The 14,478-nt window shown below is 33.8% G+C and overlaps 1 long non-coding RNA gene across 1 annotated transcript; it reads left to right on the forward strand.

Annotated features, from left to right (window-relative positions):
* Positions 1 to 1,824: 1,824 nt before the first annotated feature.
* On the forward strand, positions 1,825 to 4,355 carry LOC120086658. The gene is made up of 3 exons (XR_005484283.1): positions 1,825 to 2,040; positions 3,850 to 3,928; positions 4,017 to 4,355. It is a non-coding gene; the product is annotated as an uncharacterized LOC120086658 (long non-coding RNA).
* Positions 4,356 to 14,478: the final 10,123 nt, after the last annotated feature.

Consider the following 14,478-nt stretch of genomic DNA (forward strand, 5'->3'; position numbering starts at 1 on the left):
ACTTATGAGTGATGCGATTGAATTCTTAAGTTTTTATCTGAAAAGTTATGAAATAAATCATTTCAACATACCACTAAATTTATTGTGGATAATTTTGGACTAAAGGGATAAATTCGAAGAAGACAATCTTAGAAGATTGGAGGGAGTGGGTCAAGAGAGAGAGAATTGGGTTTTGGGTCGACCCCACCTAAGCTTCACTCAAAATGGGCCGACCACACCTCAACCTCGATGATCCCCACCTTGGCCTTAGGCACTTAAGGTTGAAGAGCTCAATATGTTGTAAGAGGCGTGTCTAGTATACCTACGATTGTGATAACTTGATTCCCTAAGGAAATAGGAAAAGACCCAGATCAAACACTTGTATCATTATTGAAGTGATTAAATTCCACAGCGGAAGCGAATGATCGATTTGCTTCGATCTTGTTTTAAAATTACAACTTAAACAAAAAAAAAAAAAGAAAAAAGAAAAAAAGAAAAATACATCAATATACAGTAAGTTGCGCATGAAATTAGATGGAAGAAGAAACACACCTCGAAGAACACTTCATCAGATCTTTTACAGTTTTTCATTATTCTTTGTAATCGATCTCTCATGTATAGAGACGCCTTCAAAATGTCTTCCCTATTGTTCTCTTGGCAATGATCGATTTGTGGAAACCTCTTTTTGAAAAAGAAAAAGGGAATTTTGTGTTGTGGAGAAGAATTTCACATAAAAAAACATTTTTCTCTATTGAAATTTGAGAGAGATATCAATTTGATGCATTAGTTTTTTTTGAAAAATTATTTTTTTTAAGAGAAAAACTTCTCACGTTCTTTTAATGAGAGGTGGGATGGATTTTTCAAAAAAAAAAAAAAAATAATAATAATAATAAAACCACTCACTCATTAAAATTAAATTAAATTATAACATAATAATAATTATAATTTATAATATTTAATAACTAATTAAATTAATTAAATAATTAATTAATTTACAAAATTAAATATATGATATTTTATTAAATATTTGAATCTTTATTCAAATATATATAATATAATATATATATAATATATATATTATATATATATATATATCTTATAGTCTATAGGTTTTAAATATGAATTGTATTCATATTATATTTTAATCTATAGTTTTATTATGAATCTAATTCATATTAGTTTATTATGAACTTTATTTGTATTAATTATTACTTGATCTTATTCAAATACAATAAACATCATTTTTAATATATATGGTTTAATTTTGAATCGTATTCAAAATTAACTTTATATTATAATGTAATAATATACATTGTATTATTTGTATCATATACTATTAATATTATTCCCTTAATAAATTTGAGCAATTCAAATTCTTTCAAAACTATTGGTCCTTGTTTACCCGTTGTGAGATAGCAATGGACTTAATGAACCTACAGATTAGAAGCTCCAATGATCTGAGGTTAATTAATTAAACTCTTCAACTAAATTAACCAACATTCATTAACTATGGGTCATTTCAATAAAGACTTATGGTTGCACTCTTCGTACCTTGTCCATGGATTTGACCATTACTAGTAAGTTGATCCTTCACGAGCAGTGACAGCTGGTTCAAATTATCATCTTACTCCTATAATTACCTCTAACTCCTTAAGTACCACCGATCCCTTTAATGAACAATCTTTTATGATCCTACCATAAACTAGGCCCCCTTGGGTCAATGAGAGGGCGGGTATCCTTTGTTCAAGACTCTTAGGGGCCATTTGACCTATGGGATTGGAATTAGGTGGGCTTGGCATTTAAAGCCAAGTCCACATTTGGCCTAAGGGTAGATATTCCAGGGTTTACATTCAGAATTTCAATGGGGTAATTTGGCCGGATTTCTCATTTCATGCGTGATGTGCTGCCAGCTCTAATCGACTATTCTCTCTCCATTTCTCTCATCCTTCTTCCCCAGTGAAACTCAAATTTGTATTCCTCCTCTTCTCTCTCATTCTCCACTGAAACCCTAACTTTCCCTTCCTCCTTATTGCCTTGCTTGTCAACTGATGCTCCTTAGAGGTATGTAATCCACTTCTTTCTGTATTTTGTTGGCTTTTCCTCTTCTAATTTACTTGCAATTCTTTCCCATTGACCCTAATTTCATCTCCCTCTTCTCATCCTTTTTTCTTGACTTTTTTTTTTCTACTGCTTTTTTTAGGCACAGTTTGTTAACAATTTTTAGAACATTTTGTTAACTTTTCTTTAGCCACAGTTTGATGTTTCATTGATGGTTTGTGGTGTTCATTGATTCGATTTTTAGAACACCACAAACACTTTTTTGTTTAGATCTGGATTTTTTATTCCAGTAGTTCCGATTCTCAGATTTATACTTTTTTTTTTGGAATTTGTTCTTCTTTCTTCCAATCGATATCTACAATATCTCAGTTATCTCTTGATCTATTTTGATTGATGGGTAAATCAAAATTTATCTCTCCTTATTTTGACTGCTATAGATCTACTTTTTATGTTTAGATCCACTCTCTTATAAAACTCCCTTCTGCTGACCATAATCCATCTCTTGTCGCCTCTAAGAAGAAAATTTATTGTGGTTCCTTTGTTGTTGTTTTCTTTTGAGAATGTGAGGCAGCATTAGAACACCATAATTTTCGAGGCATGGCAGGAGGTTGGATTTTGATGATTGGAGTTTGGTGGGTGAGGTTTTTTTTTTATCTACGTTGAACAAATTAATTTCTAACCCAAGGCCGATGATGAGTAATTTATTGTAGGATTTCCTATTCAATGACTACAAATCCTATCGGAGGTCTTTGTTATTTTAATTACATGATTTTTTTTTCTTTGTTGAACTACATGTGATTGATTCTTTTTGGATTGTTTTGATTCTTTTGAGGTCTCTGATTACTTTTAATCACATTCTTATGTAATAAAATTTTTGGGCTTTGTTTGGATGCATATGGTGGATTCTGATTTCTTTTTAGATTGTTTTAATTTATTATAGTTTCACTTTTATATTTTATTGATTACTTTTATATTTTATTTGATTCAGATGTGGTTTGTTGTTAATTATATTTTGTTACATTCTCTCATTCATTTTTTTTAATATGTGACTTTTTAGATTGTTTTAATTGTTATTAATTGTTATTAAAGTGTTCCTATGTTTAATCCAAGTTATGGAAGTTTGATGTTTGACTATGATTAATTTGATTTTTTTGTTATTTACATTGTTATCTTTTAATTCATGTTGTATTAACATTAGAAACGTTTTTTTTACTATATTATTTAATATTGATTAATTTTAAATATTTTTTTATTAATCTTTTTTTCAATTACGTGGCAGTTGCTAGGGATTAAATTGAAAATTGACAAGTATTTATAATTTAGATAAATTTGGTGGGATTTGACTGTGGATTATTTTTAAATTCACACTCCAACTAATATATGTGGTAGATGAGAATGATTTAAATTTGAAAATGACAGGTTTATTTTTAGAAAATGTTTGTATTTAATGCACTGTAATCATTTTTTCATTTACATGGTGGATGAGTGATTTAGAAGTGTAATTTATTGTTTATCACTTCCACTTGAACTTTTTTTTTTTTTAATAAATACATCACTCATCCTTCATCGATACACCACCTATCTCTTTTGTATCTATAGTTTGCTCTATATTGAGGTTGATGTTGTAGCACTCCCTATTCTCTTTGAGTGGTAAACTCCTTTACATCTATCTTTGTATAGACTTTGCTCTCCGTTATTAACTTTTTTTTTTTTTAAAAAAAAAGCCATTATTAACTTATTTCTTCTTATAATATTGTTTTCCCCATAAACTAATGCATTTGTTTTTCCATCTTCTTTGATATTTTGTTCAAGGGTATATGAATTTTCCTTTATTAATACTTATTTTTACATTCAACTATCATGAAGTGAGCAAAGAGCCATTGTATATAAGGTAATGACTTTCAACAATATCTTCTCACGCAATTTCCCTTACTCCATCTCATAGACTTTTTTTTATTTTGCTTTTTTTTTTTTTGCAGGCCTATCTTGCTGACAGGCTCGAAACTTACATTGTTAATAAGCTTCAGACTTGATCAAAAGAAAATTCATAATATCAAACCACTCCTATCACTACAAAGATGTAGTAACAGTGGTAAGTCCGAGTCGATTCGTAGAGAAGCGCGATTGGTTTCGTTAAGTTAATTTTCTAACTAGAGCGATAAATGAGGGGCTTTGGTGTGGAAGAGATATATGCGTGAAATTGAAATAAAAGGGTAAATGTAATCTAGGATAGGAATCTATCTAATTTCTAGAGCAAGAGGGAGTTTCCTATGCAATTTCTTTCATTAGGCATCAATTAATTACATTGAATCTATCAATCCTTCAACCTATTAGAAATTCAAATAGCCCAATTAGCCAAATTCGTTATTAAACCAAAATAGCCCTAATTCAATTTACAACTCTTCCTTCTTAACGACATACAAGTTAAAAATGAATTGCATTACGAAAGAGTTTAATTGTTGAGACATACTACAAGTCGGAAAGTCTATCTTATAGCATGATTTATTTGGAAAAGATTATATTAGGGCATATATACATTTGGTCAGAAAAAGTCTAGACTTCACACATGCGATCCTAATAGGTGCAACTAAATCAATCAATATGTGCATAGACTAGAATGATTTTGCATACAAGAATTTCAACAAATTAATTTGTCAGAAAAATTCATCGAAACTTTATTAATATTTATGGAAGGGAATAGAAGAATAATGAAGTTTAACTTTGGCCTCCATCAATTCGGCCTCCAAAGTTCAGCATGTTTTGACCTAAAACAGCGTTGGAACGCTCGACTGGAAAGGCCATGAGCGTCAGGGAAATGTTGCAACGGTGGCGAGGTTGAACATTCAAAACATTGTGACGCTCAGGCCAGCGTTGCAATGTTGAGCATTCTGTCAGTACTCGATGCTCGATAACTCGATACTTGATGCACAATGCTCATTTACTTGATGCTCGACGCTCAATTACTCGATAGCATTTTACTTGATTATACTCGACAACCTTTTACTTGATGATACTCGATGGCTGATTATACTCGGTGGAACTCGATGGCATCTTGGTAATTTCAACTCCTTTGAAGCCTAAATGTTCAAATCAACTCCAAATTACTTCAAATTAACCTTGTTCTTCACCAAATGATTAATTCTACCTCTTGATTGCTTGATACCTACAAAATAGGGAAATAAACATGTAAAATTCGATAACGAGCCTGAATTAAGCTAGGAATAATAACTCTTTTTGAGAGCTATCAAACACCCCCAACTTAATTCTTGCTTGTCCCGAGCAAGGTAGGAACACACAAAATAGAATATGAAATAATTAAAGACAGGCTAGAATTGTTATTACTCCAGTCTCAAAACAGTCAAATCGAATGAAATTTGAAATCAAGAATGAAAATTAATTATGATCAATCAATGAAGCACAAGTTTAAAAATGATTCTCAATCTATTTATGCATGAGTGAGCCTAGAGTTTTGTTGTTAAGCTTGGACAGTCCGAAAAAGTTTTATAAGGTCCTCATCCCGCTTTTCCCCTACACTGGCTCGGTTATCGACCTCGGACCTACCACACTTGCAAAAAAGAGGACAACACTAAGACAAGGGTGCCTAAACTCACACACACAAAACATAAAGGGCATTTCTTTTACCTAGAAGGCTAGCTTTCACACCCCACCTTTGGGAACCTATCACTCTTTTCTCGTAGGCTCTAACTAGACATGACAGAGGTAGCTCTTTTCACCTCTATCCGTGCACACACATACACACTATTTTGTTTTCAAACACGCTAACATATGCCTCATTTTTGTATGCTTTTTTTCTATTTTCTTTTTCAGAATTGCAACTAATTTGCTTTTCTTTTTTTTTTCTTTTTTTTCTCTCTTTTTTTTTTCACGGTAGGCTCTATTTTATCCATTTTGTCTAGTTTTTCTCTAAAACAAGCATAGTTACTCCTAAGTCAAAGGTGGACCTTTCGAGGTGACAACAAAATTACAAACCAGATAACCCAATTCTAAGCATGCAAAGCTTTAATTTTGCGAAACAATGACTTAAAGATGCATGAGAGACAATATTTTTTTAAAAAAATTAGGCTAAAATCATGATCATGCTTTCCTAACATTCTTTCATGAAAATTTTATTACAAGAAGAGTGTGTCATAAACTATCATGATAATAATAGAGCAAACAGCAAGCAAGGTAATCAAGCACACAACATAGTCCGAGCACATCGTTAGAATAAAAAAAAAATACCCAATGGGTACCCCACCCCCAAGTTAAAATGATACATTGCCCCCAATGTATTTCAAGTAAAACTAAAAAAGAATGAGAGAATAGAAAACCTCCCCTGATAACGATGTCGTGCATGAGATGGTGGTGGCAATGGGTTTGCCTCTTAGAAAAATGCTCTCCTCTCCTAGGTCGTCCCTAAAAACAAAAACAAAAAGAAACCTAATCTAGAAAACAAATAAAGAAAGCAGTAAATTTTTCACCTGGCTCCCTCCAGGAAGGACAAATTTTTAATGTCAAATGCTCAACGTGACCTGTCCCCTGTCAAGGCACAAAGAAATTCTTTATTTCTCTGGTCCCTTCTTGGCTGAGTCGATATAGGCCAATAAGGCTATAAGGCTCTTCATCTTTTGAAGAGAATCAGACAGGTCGAATTTAGTCTTTTTTATATTTATAAAAGGAAATAAAATAAAAGACTCAAGGACTAACTCAACTGAAAATAAAGACTTCGACTCAACTGACTCTTGAGAACAAAAAGAACAAAATTAAAAAATATACGATATACCAGACGGCAGAACAGGGTGAGGTTTTTCAACCTCCAACTCCATCACCTAGAAATCGACGGGTTTAGGCTTAGGTTCTCCATAGTCCTCACAAACTGGTTCTAAACATGGCATGCTATCCTCCAACTCATCCTCAATGTCGACATAGATTACCTCATCGCTGCACACCTCGGTGATGTCAAAAGATGTGTGTAGCAGGGGTTCACATCCTCTCTCAACTGAATCAGAAGGTTGAGTGACTGAGTCTCTCAAACTCTGAAGATCAGCTCCGACCTTAGTCTGAAGACTAAAGCTCTCCTGGAGGTCGCAGATCTCCTACTAAAAAACAATATTGTTAATAGCAAGTTGCATAATCACATCTTCTACTGATATACCTGAGTCGGCGATGTGAGCATGCATCGTCATGTGACTCATGTCAGATGTGGCAGGGTGTGAATCATAATGGAATTGGTCCCATCCTAGGTTTCCATAGCCATAAGACTCCTCTCATCTAGGTCGATGAAAATTGTCATCCATATAACTAGGATACCCTCCAATGGAGTAGTCTCGTAGTATAGGGCTCCACCGCAAACTTGGGCATGCTTACTCAAGGTGATCAGTCCTACATGCTTGCATCTACTGCGGGTTACCTGCAACCAACTGACTAACCAAAGAAGTTAACTCAGCAAGTTGACCTCGAAGGTCACGAACCTCGTCACTAAGTTGAGATGCTTCACTTGATTGTCCTCATCCTTGTTGATGATATCTATCCATGATTAAGACATTAACACAAAAAGGAAAACAAATCAAAAGCAAAAAAATACTCTAACTAGAAATTTAACTAACGAAACGTCAGTAGCTTCCCCAACAACGACGTCATTTTTTACAGGCTCGAAACTTACGTCGTTAATAAGCTTCAAACTTGATCAAAAGAAAATTTATAATACCGAACTACTCATATCACTAAAAAGACGTAGTGACAGTGGTAAGTCTGAGTCAATCCACAGAGAAGCGCGATTGGTTTCGTTAAGTTAATTTTCTAACTAAAGCGATAAATGAGGGGGTTTTGATGTGAAAGAGATACATGAATATAAAACGGTAAATGTATTCTAGGATAGGAGTCTATCTAATTTCTAGAGCAAGAGAGAGTTTCCTATGCAATTTCTTTCATTAGACATCAATTAATTACACTGAATTTGTCAACCCCTTGACCTATTAAAAAATCTAATAGCCCAATTAGCCAAATTCGATATTAAACCAAATTAGCCCTAATTCAATTTACAACTCTTCCTTCTTAGCGACATACAAGCTAAAATTGAATTGCATTACGAAAAGGTTCGGTTGTTAAGACATACTACAAGCTGGAAAGCCATATCTTATAGCATGATTTAATTAGAAAAGATTATATTAGGGCATACATGCATTTGGTTAGAAAAAATCTAGAGTTCACACCTGTGATCCTAATACGTGCAACTAATGTTGGGAATGGTGTCCTAAATCTTCTTGTAATCTTATAGTTTGTAAACTCTGTATAAACATATTGTTATTAATAACATAAGTGTTATTTTATAAGCATTTACTAAATCCAATAAACTAAAATCCAAGGTTATTTTATGTAAATTTAAACAAGTATGTAGAGACATACATGTGGATCTTGTTTAAATAATAACCTAAATGGTATATAGTAGATGGATAAGGTTGGGTACCTTATCCTGGTGACACTACGGATACAACCCATTTTGTAGGTGTTACAAGTGTTGTAAAATGCTACAAATGATCTGATCCTGATCATTCATGTGGAGACATGCGAGTAGGGATATCTCATACAAAGAGTTTGTATAAGACTAGACCACGAAATGATTAGTCTCTTTATATAACACCGTTGATAATAGACTTACATTTCACTAGGATGACCATAGATGACATGACCTAAATCCTGAGTAAGTTGTGAACTCCTGCTCATAAAGGCGGTCCTTTGATTTGTATGGGTGAGAGTGGCCAGATTGCCAACTCAACAAGCCTACCATTTTGGGATTCATCTTATTGGGGAGTTGGGAACTCAACTTCACAAGACGGAATTCACTCCTCCGATGCAGGAGAAAATAGATAAATTGTTCCCTTAAGGGCTGATTACAGGTCTTGAACATAGTGGTCACAACCTCTCTTGGGAAGAGAGGACCCAGTCATAGTGGGACTATGACTTATTATTCATTAGAGGAATCAGTGGTACTTAAGAAGTTAGATGTAACTATAGGGGCAAAAAGGTAATTTGCTCAACTGTACTTACGAGAAATTTGTGAAGGGTCATCATACTGTTGATTGGTTATATCCAATGGACACAAAAATATATCTGCAGTGTGAAGAGTGCAGCTATCGGTCTTTAGTGGAGTGCCCGATAGTTAACGGATGGTGGATATCGTGATTAAAGAGTTTAGACAGTTATTCACGTATCGTTGGAGCTTCAAGCTACAGGTCCATAAGGTCCCTTTGGTAGCTCAATGGGTTCAAGTTGAGAATAATTTTTTGGGTTAGTTTGAAATGTTCAAATTAACAAGAGGGAATTTGATTATATATGAAATAATTAAATTAATTAAATTATATATGATATAATTGATATAATGTATTTGATACATTACTAGATTGGAGGATTAATATAAATATGATTTATATTAAATGCCATAAAATAAGAAAAGAACTATGGTTTATATGTTGCATATGATGCAATATTAAAACTATAGGTTATAAATATAATATGATAAGTTAGTTATTGTATTTATTTATAATTTATTAATTATATGATAATTAATATTTCTTTTTCTAAATAACTGACCTTGGTGGGTGGTTATATACGGTTTTATGGTAACTGTGAGATAAAAAAAAAATAGTTTTTTCAAATCATTCAATCGAAAAACGTCTCACATAATTCACTATCGAGTAAAAGGAATGATAGTTTTACAGAGCCTAGACGATCGAGCATTGAGTTTACTATATGATAGTACTCGTTTACTAAACGACCGAGCATCGAGTCTATACGATAGACTTCATATTCCATACGATTGTGTGATCACATACTCGATTGTTTACTCCAATCTTTCCCTTTATTCAAAAGCATCCAGAGCCCATAACTCCTGGATTCTCACACCGAGAATACCAAGGAAATCTTGTGGTTGTGTTCAATTGATCAAGGATCGAGTTTATACTCATTGCTGGTGTTCGAGGGAGTTCAAGTTCTTGATCGTTGCGTTCGAGTTCTTGTTTGCTGTGTTTTGGAACAATCGAGGGAAATACGTGAAGAAAGAGTTCTTCAAAGGTATTGTCACTCGATCCCTTGTATTTACTTAAGAAGCATGCTGTAATTTATCTTTAATGCATAATCGTGTATGTATGATTGTAAATGTTTGAGTTCTTTCACAATGGAGTTTGAAACGATCTGCTTCCGCTCAAAGGTCCTTTATAATTAGAGTTCATTCAATTGGTATCAGAGCCAGGTTTTTTTTATTTCTAAATTCCATTGCTGTATTGAATGTCATTTACAGTCTTGGTAGGTCTTAAGTATTCTGTAATGCGTTTAAGTGTTAAATGTGGTTCTGGATGCTATTGTTGATGGATGTTTATGGGATAATTGCCTCTGTTTAAAGCTTTCTTTACATTTACCAAAGTTAATTTGTAAGGGCCTCTAGGTTTTTGGGCATAATTAACAAGCAATCGAGTCTGTATTCATTTTTTTTTTTGTGTGTGTTTGAGTCGTTCGTGATGAAGCTTTAGACGCAAGGGATTGCTGTTTGGTTCGAGGGAGAAGACGAATCGTTGGTTGCATCTTGTGGCTATGCGATCGTGTAGAAAAGTTTTACTCGATCGTGTAGTATTTGCTAAACAATCGCATAGCTAATGCTACGCGATTGAGTAAAGAGTTTACTCGATCGTGTTGCGTTAGTTACTCGATCGCGTAAACGCTCAGGGTAAACAATCGCAGCGTATATGATATTCGATGCATGGCACGCGTGCTAAATGATTGTGTAGGCTAGCATGCTCATCGCATAATCACTAGCTACACAATCACTCGATATATGATACTCGATGCTTGCTACTCGATCGTGTAGACAACCATGCTCATCACATAGTCGTTGGCTGCACGATCGCATAGCATGCGTTACTCGATGTGCGCTGCACGATTGCATGGAATTTTATGCTTATCGCATAGTCCTTAGCCACACGATCAACACTATACGATCGTTTATACTCAATGTATGTTACTTGACGATCTGAAGAAGATGCTACACGATTAAGTGACGAGGTTTTGCCCAGGCAGTTCAAGACCTGGTTCGCCTGTTTGAACCGGTTGACTTGATCTTTTTGTAATAGTTAACTTTTCTTTCTAGTTTTGAGGCATATTATCCCAGTTCATCAATTTTTATATAAAGTACATGTGATGTATTCTAGTTTATATGCCATAATATATGTCATATAGTTTTAAAACCCACCATAGGTTATGTATTTTATTCATGCATCATCTTTATATTATAAGTGTTATAATATATTAGTTTGCATGATTTAAATTACTTAAAGCATGCTCATGCATCATATAATACAAGAGTTATAATATATGCATGTATTAAAGCCTATACATGCATCATCCTTATATTATAAGTGTTATAGTATAAGGGTGTATGTTAGCATGTATGCTTAGTTCATTACTTGTTATATAAGAGTTATATATTAGTAATGAATGAACACTGCATGAAGCATGACACTTAGGTTTATTTATAAAAGTTATAAATACTTTGGGAATATCTAGCTTAGTAATGTGGTTGATTTTAGTTGTTTCATTCTTTATAAGAGTTATAATTAATGAAATTAGAATTAAAATCAATAACCAAGAGTTGCATGCAAACTTAGGTAAAATCATTTTGTAAAATAGTTTTAAAATTTGATTGAGATAGATCTAAGCTCACAAAATTTCTAATGAGATTAGAAATTAGATTAATCTTTTAAATCAGTTTAATAGGATCAAATTGATTTCCATAAAAGATTAAATTTGTGACAAACTATCTATAAGAGACCTTTTGTCTAAGGCGGGTTCTAGCTAGGCTGGGGTATTTAAGCTGATAGAAACGGAAAACCTCTACCTGGGAACCTACCTGGAAAGGTGAATTAGATAGATTTGCTACAAGCATGCATTTGTTGATTAATATTTGTTAAAGTGTTTAATGAATGTTAATAGAAATTGTTTAACTTTCCAAAGTAAATGTTACTTTTGGGCAAACTTAAACAGACACTTAGTAAAAATAATTAGCCGTATTTTTTCTAAGTAAATTAAACCCTAGGCTATTAAAATATCCAGTGGGAGGAAAAGATATATATGATATGTCAATTCCACTCATATTTCTCCCTTAGTGTTCACACCGTGAGCTTCATGCTTGGCCTCATGATGCCTTGGGAGCGTCCCCCTTCGGATGGTGTTTGCATGGGTCAATATCAAGGTGAATGGAGAGAGTATTTATAGTAAGTGGGAGAAGGATGTGTGCCAACATGTCCTGCGGTCTCTTTCATTGGTTTGTACCATGAGACCTTCTTACACGGCCTCGAAGTTCCCTGGGAGCATCCTCCTTCGAATGGTTTATGCAGTTGGTCAATATCAAGTCGAACTCCAAAAATGGATAAGGTTACTTTAGTTTTTGCTCCAATCGGTTTTTCCCTTCGATTGACTACTTGGGGCAGAACTATAGGATCTAAAATGAAGAGTCACACTTATGGGAAATTGTTAAGCAAGTTAATAATTTCTTGACTAAATCAATGATGACTAATCGTTATAGGAATAAGAGTTATTTTGGTGTATTGATTAGTTGAGAGTGTCTCAATTTAGTGAAGGAAAAAATTGACTACCCTTCGGTGGCTTTTGTCCTAAATCACTTAAGCGTCATTGCAAAACTAGATATAATATGGGTCTCATTTAGATTTTGTTAAACCTGATTGGATTTGTATTAAAGGAGTTATGCTAAAATCTAACGTAGATCAATATGTTTAATTTTCAGCAAAATGTCAATGCTTGATTTTTCGTTAGTTGTCTTTTCTTCTTTGACCGGTTTTAATTACATGACGTGGAAAGAGTCTATTAAAACATTTTTCATGGTAAACGACTTCGAGTTTATCATGTTTGAGGATTTTTCTCAAGTCCCAACCTCTGATGCACCACAAAATGATCGTAATGCATATAAGGTGTGGATGAAGGCTAATTTGAAGGCCCGACTTCACATTTTGGCAAGCATACCTGATGCATTGGCCAAAAGGTTTGAGAACATGGTCATTGTACGTGAGATCATAGAATCATTGCAAGAATTGATTGAACGTAAATTCTCATTTTTTAAGCAAAATGGGATTGATGACAACGAAACTTGTGGTGTCAACTTCCAAGATAATCTCGTCCTTATTGAATGTCAAAGGACTAACAGTTAGAAATTGTTTCTGACTCTGATGAAGTTCATCGACAAGGACTAACCTAGTTCCTAGAAGCTGAAGAGTTGACTCTTAGAGTCGGTATTGGTGAGGCTATTTCAACTGTTGCTGTAGGTAGGCTTAAGTTATTTTTGGACAAGAAACGATATTTGTTATTGGATAATGTTTATGTAGTTCCTCATATCAAGAGGAACTTAATTTCAGTTTCTTGTTTGATTGAACAAAATTATTTCATCTCCTTTTCTGAGAATAAAGTGTTTATTTTTAAGAATGGTATGGAGATAGGTTTTGGTTCAATGGAAAATAACTTGTATGTACTAAGGTTGTTAATCATAAAAGCCTTGCTCAATACTGAAATGTTCAAGACAAAAACAACTGTAAAAAGACCAAGAGTTTCTCCTAAAGAAAATGCCTATCTTTGGCATCTAAGGTTAGGTCACATCAATCTCAATACGATTGAGAAGTTGGTACAAAGTTGACTTCTAAATGATTTAGAAGGAAACTCTTTGCCAGTATGTGAATCTTGCCTTGAAGGCAAAATGACCAAATGACCTTTTACTAGAAAAGGTTATAGAGCTAAGGAAATCTTAGAGCTTATACATTCAGACCTTTGTGGTCCGATGAGTGTAAGAGCACGAGGCGGGAATGAATATTTCATCTCTTTCATAGATGATTATTCTAGATTTAGGTATCTATACCTAATGCAACATAAGTCTGAAACTCTTGAAAACTTCGAGGAGTATAAGACTGAAGTTGAAAACTTGTTAGGTAAAAAGATAAAAACACTACGATCTGATCGTAGTGGAGAATATATGGACTTAGGATTCCAGAACTATATGATAGAATATGGAATCACATTTCAACTCTTAGCCCTAGGTACACCTCAACAGAATGGTATATTAGAAAAGAGAAATAGAACCCTGTTGGACATGGTTCGGTCTATAATGAGTTATGCTCATCTTCTAGACTCGTTTTTGGGATATGCAGTAGAGATTGCAGTTTACATTTTGAACAATGTTCCCTCAAAGAGTGTTTCTGAAACCCTGTTGAGTTATGGAGAGGTCGTAAAGGTAGTTTACGCCACTTCAGGATAAGGGGATGTCCAGCCCACGTACTTATGGCTAACCCTAAAAAGTTGGAACCTAGTTCGAAAGTATGCCTATTTGTAGGTTATCCCAAAGAAACGAGAGGTGGATACTTCTATGATCCAAGTGAAAATAAAGTGTTT

Source organism: Benincasa hispida, chromosome 9, assembly GCF_009727055.1.
Source record: "Benincasa hispida cultivar B227 chromosome 9, ASM972705v1, whole genome shotgun sequence".
NCBI classification, from domain to species: Eukaryota; Viridiplantae; Streptophyta; class Magnoliopsida; order Cucurbitales; family Cucurbitaceae; genus Benincasa; species Benincasa hispida.